The 8,723-nt window shown below is 33.8% G+C and overlaps 1 pseudogene; it reads right to left on the bottom strand.

The window, feature by feature from the left end:
* Window positions 1-296: 296 nt before the first annotated feature.
* Window positions 297-2,258, bottom strand: LOC143590262 (putative UPF0481 protein At3g02645; annotated as a pseudogene).
* Between the last annotated feature and the right edge of the window lie 6,465 nt (window positions 2,259-8,723).

Genomic DNA, 8,723 nt, shown 5'->3' with positions numbered 1-8,723 from the left:
TTAACTTGAACTTACACAAGATTATCTAAATTGATAGATGGAAGTTTGTTTTTAATAGAATATCTAAATTGAACTAACTTGTGATATATTGAGATTAAAATACTAGAAAATACAAAGTTGCAGTTAAAATGAACGTCTTGCTACACTTGTCTATTATGTTAACATACTAATAAAGTAAACTAACTAGCTAGTTGATTTCACACCTAACTCATCAGTTACCATTTGACATGCTAATATTGAAACTTATCATCTTGTACAACAAACGTACGAGAGATTTAGTCTTCATGCTTATTGCTTCATGCAGACTTGACAGTAAAGATGGTTTGAACCACAGTAAGGATAAAAAGGACAATTCCAGCAATTAGAGCAATGATACTCCATGGACTATTGAAATAAGTTTGCTTTAACTTCACAATCTTTTTGGGCCAGTATCCATTGAAATGTCTATCCAGTTGTTCCCACTGTGGAGTGTAATAGAAATGTTTCGGGGCAACTTCTTTGCATATTCTGTTTATCATGTTGGCAGCCTCTTCATTTGATCCTATATGACTTTTGATGCCACCAACTTGGCAACGTCCTCATGAGTATCAATTAGCATATCCATGGCCCTCGCATACGATGTGACGTAAGGATAAACAGCATTTGACTGCTCGTATGCAATGAGGTTCCTCAAAACCAACTCAGTGAAAACATGGATACGCAATATCGGCATTCTAAGAGTAGGCTTAAATAAATTCCAAAAGGTGCTTTGACCAATTTCTCAACAGTTTCACTTCCATGGCCATTGGCCATTCTGCATGTTGGTTCGGCTTAAAGTTTACTCCCACCTTCTCGAGTTCTAAAGCCGAGTGGATTGTTGAACGTGGAAAACTTGATAAAATGTTACCTCTAGGCAGGGGCGGACCCACATAGGTCCGATCGGGGTCCCGGGACACCGATGTTTTTTAAAAATTACTTAGAGACGGTATATTAAATTTTGTAAGGACCCCATAAAAATTAATACTTGGAACCCATACTATTAAGATTGAACTGGTACAGTGGAAAGTCCCTTGTTTTACTTGTGAGAGGTTGTAGGTTCAAGCCCCATCATACTCCTTTTTTGTTGTTTTTTTAATATCCTAGTCTTATTTATTCAGTTAGGGTATTTGTGCTTTTTGTTAGTTTCTCTCATATAGTCATTATCACCATGCAACATATATAATGTTAACATGGATTTTGCATATTCTTTTATTATTTACCTTGTGTATGTATATTATAATTAATCATTTATTTGTGTTAGAGTTATTTTTTCATGTTTTGGTCAATTATGTAAGACCATATATATAGATTACGTTCATGTTTTTCGGGTATGAATTAAAAGTGTATGTTTCATCTAGTTTGTAATTTAGATTCTTTCTACTTACTCGCTTCCAATGACACCATAGTTCCGTGTTTTATTATGTTCCTCGCCTCGACCCGACCCGAATAACGACCGACCCGAAAAATTTTGTAAACCGAAAAAATTGGGACCCCATTGACAAAAAATCCTGGGTCCGCCACTGCCTCTAGGTCGATAAAGGATGTACAAATAGCCAAGCATATGATCGCAATTTAAGTTAGAGCTACTATTGCTTGTAGGTACTTCTATGCTTCGTTGGAAGAGGTTGATATATTCCATAAGTGGATGGATAAATTCTGCAAGGGATAGATCATGTTTAAAATAACAAGTGACGCACCCGTATATGTCTTTAAGAACAAAGAAAGGGATTTGGTTCTCCAGCAGCACCAAGTCGTAAGGTATGTTTTGGTGCTCCCACTTTTAAGTATTCGGAATTTTCTGGCATCAGGTAAATGAATTCAAGTATGAAACAAGCATCCATAACCATCATTGTTGCGAGTTCAATGTCATCATAAGGCTCCATCTCTCGATAACATCCCCTGATATTATCTATTTTGGAAACCACCTTCTTCATACATTTTCTTATCGTCTGTTTCGCTGAAGGCATTCCAGGACGACACATTAAATGGTTCACAAAAAAAACTTTTTCCTCTTCAAATCGTTGCAGATTCGCATCGTTCCTATGAAGTGGTCCAATAGAGACCACCCGTGGCTGGAAAGAACATGGGCTGAGATCTCGGAGGTTATTAGGAGCCATGTGTATAGATGGATACAGTTTGTTTGGGTTAACATCCTTTGTTGCTATCAGGGTTTGTAGAAGTCTTTTGGCGGCTACACGAACGATATTTACATCTCCGAGCTCCACATCCACGTATTCCATTTCTACTGTTTATTTGATTGGTTGTCTCCAATTATTCCTGAAAGAGGAATTTGTGAGGATAAATCTATATATAATTGTATAGGTTAAAAACCCATGAATAATACATCCAACCTTTTAAAACCATCTCTTTTATCAAATCAAACCCATTTATTTAGTTGTAATTTTTTTGTTTAGTTTTTGTTTCAGTTTTTTTTTCTTTTATTATTATTTATGTTCTTTTTAAATTTAGCTATTGTTTCATTTTTTTTAAAATAGAAAAATGATAAATAGTTTCTAGGAGAGAGAAAGAGTGGTAATGGTTTATAGGAGTTCCGCATGTCAGAATATATATAAACCTTGTCAGTTTTGTCTGGTGAGTTGGACAATTAACAAGTGTTTCGACATTTGAAATGACGGATCTCGTACATTTTATGTGTGTCACTTAAAGGTAAAAAACATATACAAAAAATGTAAAAAGAAAAATGAGACTGGATTGTCAATCAAAGGTCAGATATGGCAATACGACCACTATTCACACTTGCCATTTGAAATGATAAATATCATGTAGGCACTTGTCATTTCAAATGTCGGATGTCAGTCAAAAGGCATTTTGACATATAGGGTAAGCTATTTTGGGAATTGTGAACCGTCAGTTAACTGGCGGATAAGAGAAACTGACATCCGCTAGTTGAAATGAAGGAACACACAAAATGTGTACCAGATCCGTCATTTGAAATGACAGAACACCTGCTAGTTGTTCAATTTAACATACATGAACTGACAAGGTATATGTATATATTATGACATCCACCATTTCAAATGGCGGAACTCTTATCAACTATTACCTTCATTTTTCTTAGTTAGAAACCATTTCATCCTTTTAAAATTTCCTATTTAAAAACAAATTTATTTATTTAATCTTTAGCTTGCTTTTATACAAAAGTAGGAGGTGTATTACAAATAAGTACAAATGTTAATACAACACAATTGTCAGAATTAACTTGATTAACGCAGCAATGAACACAACGATTTGTGAAACACCGGCCATGACCTTTTCAATATTATGAAAACAAATTCTTGAACCAAGAAATGGTAATGTCATATCAATTAATTTATTCGATCCAAAACAAATTTGTTTATCAAAACTCCTGTTTGTTGGTGATTTTAGTGTCATTTAAATGTAACGAAATTGACTTTGTTGACAAAAGTAGATCAACAAAATGAATGAGCCCCTTGCTTTTGTACTCCCAACATTTTGCCGGGAACACTTCAACTAAATGAATGTTACCCACAGCTCCTAATTTTTACTTTATTTTCTTTTCACACCCGTGAGTTAATGGGGACACTAACTATGCTAGTTTTGTTGTTGCTGGTGTTGTGTGACACTTTTTTTCTAAATAAAATAATCTAAAAAAGCCAGAAGGTGTGAAGTGTACATTTGCATGAGTTTTGTTTATCCTAAATATTTAGGAACCTGAATGGTTCACATGGATGAAGCACCGAAGCGACAATGGTTCCACGCGGAAACACCCCTTATAAGGACTATGAATAGGATGAGCCCTTTACTTTTGTAAATTATATATATATAGGGGATGGATCTTGCGAGAAGTGATATTACAACGAGAAGTGCGATAAGTGAATGTATAACTCCATTAATCCCTAATTTCACTCAATTTCATATGATGTTACATACATATATGTAGGTTGGTTGTATTTATGTCTTAATTACACATTCAAACCAACCTACAAACATATAAATGTACCGAGCCACATTCAAACTTATGTACCTACACACATAAAAACATACATACACATATACAAACATACGTACCTACACACATACATATGCACCTACACAACGCACCTACACATAAGAAAAGAAGTGAAATTAGGGATTAATGGAGTTACACCTTCACTTCTCGCACTTCTCGCTGTAAAAAAACTTCTGAAATGATCCAATACCTATATTTTTGTGAGAAACATAAGAATAGATTTAGGCCCTTGGATTTAGGATCTAACGGTTAAGATTAGTAGTTTCTAAAAACTGTATAATTTCTTATTTACATGATATATTGCCCTATTTTAATGGTTTGTTTTATTTTTAAAGCATTCTAACACTTCTCACAAAAAAATTGTTTTTTATTTGAACTCTTATATATACATACGTACATATATATATATATATATATATATGGTTTGAATAAAATACAAATGAAATTAACGTGTTAAACGTGCGAATAAAACAAAATAATTATATATACATGTAGAGTAATTATGTAATCATCTTTTACATAATTACTATACTTTTATATATAATTACTCTACTTGATTTTCACGTTTAGCACCCTCATTTTATTTGTACGTTAACTTTCTCATATATATATATATATATATATATATATATATATATGAGGGATATTTTGAGAACCTTAATAAGTTGTAAGAACTTTAAGAACTCAATATGGACCACCCATTTAATTAAATGAGTATGGAATATGTGACTGAGAATAAATCTGATTAAAAAATTAATCAGGAGAGTAAATAAATATTTTTTATGATGACACAAGTTTAAATGTTAGTTACACATTTGTAATAAGTCGATTCGGTGTGTAAAAAATACTTTAATTTTTTTTACGTTACTTACACTTACGCATTACATATGTGTAAAAACAAATTAAAAAAAAAATTGTTACGTTGAGTTCTTTTGAGTTTTTAAAACTCAAAGTGGTTCTCAAAAGAAATCAAATATATATATATATATATATATATATATATATATATATTAAAAACCAATATTCATTGCTCTCACAACTTTAACTATTCATCCAATGTCTACTATATGTGCACAACGTACAAGTCTGAATAGCCTCCTTTGTTTAGTGTGGTTCCTTTAGACATGTGACCTCCTCCTCCTCCTCCTTCTTCTTCTTCTTCTTCAGTATCATTGCATCCAGCCTTCTTAACACACTTGATTATAAATTTACCGTCTTCATCTCCGTTGGTTCTACTCTACGGTTTGGTTCCATTTCTTAATTGTGTTTGTAGCTACCATTTGTGTTTGATTTATGCTCTTTTGGGTTGAGTTTTTAGGGTTTCAATTGTGATATCAAATCTTCCATTCTTCAGCCGTCTCCACCATCTCTGAGTAGTTTTTAGGAATGAGTGTGTTTTTTTCTTGCATGTTGTTGTCATTTTTTTAAATATTTTTTTGAACAAAACTTTCTGAAACTCTGTAATTAATAAACTGTGCATCCTATGGAGAGATTGAAGATTTAAGGAGGAGCTGTTACTACATTTAAAAAACGGGTTCTTGACTGTTGTACGCGGGACCTTAAAACAACCTAGATAATGTAAAACTTACCGAGCTCATCTTTTATTTATCTTGAGGACATCGGCTTAGGCTAACCGAACTCACTTGCTAGATTTAGGGTCAAAGTCAACCGGTGGTAGGCTTTTCAAGTCTTTTATTATTTTTAAAGTGGCCGGATCCCATAGTTTTATAACGAGTATTGAAGATTGTAGGGATAGTTTTTTCACAAATTTGATAAAACTGTGAAGTAATTTGGCATGAGTTGTGAGAACGTCAAAGGTTAATGATCATGTGGCTTGGTCAACAAACTGACATATGCGTTGAATGCAAGAACTTATTAGTTGCTCAGGAAGTCGTCCACCAATAAAAAAAAGAAATAATATTAAGTAAAATAAATTAGAAGGAAAAAAAATGAGGACTTATATCTTCACCATACATAAGGAACATGATTTCCAATGGCTTCAAAGCATAAAATTTGCAGTAGTAAACAATTTTATTTTGCAGAGACAAGTGTGGTGGTTCACCATACTAGAGATACAAGAATGATGTGGAATTTGGTGCATGACAACGGAGGTTTCGAGAATTACTAGACGCCTTCTTATTCAACATTGTTAGTCCAATAATGCTTACGACCTCAATAGATGCAAGGGTTTGACAATCTGATTGGGCTACAAAATTATATTTGTGGAAGACATGGATATGTATGTCCGGAGAATGTTCAGACATGTTAATCTTCATAAATTCATCAAGACAATGGTACAAATTTTATTGTTTTATGGGGATGGTTTGCGTGTTGAAGAAATGTGTCTTGGTTAATGCAAGCATCAAGACAATGGTATTCAAAATTGACTTTGGACGAGAGGAGGGGTAAAGGACGACCTAAATTTATCTCTGGTATGGTGAATCACCACACTTTCCCCATAGAGGTAGGTCTTCACCAGGGGCCAGCGCTGATCCGTTTCTTTTTGCAATTGTCTTGGATGAGTTGTCAAAGTCGATTCAGGGGATGCTCCCGTGGTGCATGATGTTAGCAGACGATATTGTGTTACTTGCTGAGAGAAAACAAGATCTAAACATGAGGCTTGAGGAGTGAAGAACAACCTTAGAGACAAAAGGTTTAAGGATTAGTCGCTCTAAGACGGAGTACCTCCACTGTGATTTTGGTGGGGTAAATGACAATGAAGACGTACATATCACCATTGAAGGGCATGTGGTTCCGCAGGTAACGAAGTTCAAGTAACTAGGATAATTTGTTCAGAGCGATGGGGAATTAGACAGTGATGTGACCCATCGAGTTCAGGTAGGATGGTGTAGATGGAAAGCAGCCACAAGTATATTGTGCGACAAAATTTTCCTAACTAAACTAAAGGGAAAATTTTATAGGGTTGCAGTTAGACCTGCAATTGTATATGGAACAGAGTGCTGGGCCATCAAGAAGGTACAAGTGCGAAAGATGGAGGTAGCAGAAATAAGAATGCTACGTTGGATGTGTGGGCACACAAGGCTAGACCGAATAACAAACGTTGTGTTTCGGGAGAGATTAGGGGTAGAGAACATAGCAGACAAGATAATAGAGTGGAGATTGAGATTGTTTGGACATGTGAAGAGAAGACAGACGGCGAATCCTATAAGATCCGTAGAAAACATTACTATAGAAGGGGGGTAGAGGACGACCTAAATTGACTTGGGACGAGAGGATTATGCATGATTTGATAGACCTAAACCTCTCCAAGGACATGGTTGAGAATATGAATTCTTAGAGAAGTAGAATTAAAGTTAAGGATTTTTAAGGAGAAAGAAATGCCTTAGAGCTTCTATTTATCTCATTTTGGCCACACACCATAATGGTATCTTCTTTACATATATATAGTATTAGTATTATTATTATTACTATTATTATTATTAGTAATATTTTTATATTACTGTTGCACTTTGATTTCCTTTGTATTGCTTCATACATATGTACTTTAGAGTTGATGGTCTCTCTGGAAGCCACTTCTTTATCCCTTTAGATAGAGGTACAGTGTGCCTACATTCCACCCTCCCAGACCCTACTTATAGCTTTGATTTTGGTGGGACTTCACTGTGTATGATTGATTGATGAATAGGATTAACTTCATGAGATGTGCAATGTATCATTGTTGCTATTTGGAGTTAGTTACTTTGTTGTATACTATCAAAAACCAAGTGTCTTGAAGACAATTATAATTGTGCAATTTTTTTGTTGCGTCTGTTCATGTGTCACAGCTACATAACTACTATTTAAAAGTTAAAATATAACCATGCCTTTGTGTCGCAACGCACGGATATAAAACCTTGTTTACATAAAAAAAAATAGATGCTGACTATATTCTAGGAAATTGATTTGATTTTGTAAATTATAATAAGTTACATAAAAATTCAATGCTGAAAGGATCTCATTTTCATACAAAAACTGACCCAGAAATAAATGTTTCGAAATAGTTAGCGAACAACAATACTATATGTCAAGATCTTGGTCATGTTTTAGGTTACGCGAAAAGATTAGATATACACATATTCGAACTTGAAATTCTCTCTGAGTCTTATCCAATTGAGAATTCGAGTGTACCACTAAATGGTTTCAGTCTGAAAGTGAAACACAATGTTCAGATAAATCCAATACAAAATATCAAAGAAAAACAAAACTATTTTAACTCTAATCAGGAAACCAAATAATTAACTAAATAAAAACATGAAATCATTGACTAATATTTATGAATCATGATCAAGTTCTTGTTGGGTTTCGCTTGAACAATGGAATGCATGCATGCATGGTAAATTGGTTATAGAAACAATATAAGAACCTAAAAAAGACAAGAAACAGTAAGTAAACTAAGAAAATACCTCTCAACCAATGATTTTCTTGTAATGATCTTGCTTAATCTTCGTAGGACTGAGTTGTAAAGAAAACAAAAGAAAAGAATTTGCAGGGTTTTCTTTTTATAGCTAAAATACGATAGTATGGTGTGGTAGGTGGCCAAGTGTAAGTCAACGATCGATGCTTTAGTAACTTTTATTATAATTAGATTCATTATCTAGAATTATTTACTGTTTTTTTTAGTTTATTTTGGATCTTAACGTTTCTGTTTGTAATTAAAGCACAGTACCTTCTAGGCTTCTATTATACTAATATAAATTATCTAACTATGGGTTTA

The sequence above is a fragment of the Bidens hawaiensis genome, unplaced genomic scaffold (genome assembly GCF_021521415.1).
Source record: "Bidens hawaiensis isolate Kalapana, Puna unplaced genomic scaffold, B.hawaiensis_p1.1 tig00038283_1, whole genome shotgun sequence".
Taxonomy (NCBI): domain Eukaryota; kingdom Viridiplantae; phylum Streptophyta; class Magnoliopsida; order Asterales; family Asteraceae; genus Bidens; species Bidens hawaiensis.
This window is presented reverse-complemented; position numbering and strand designations above follow the sequence as displayed.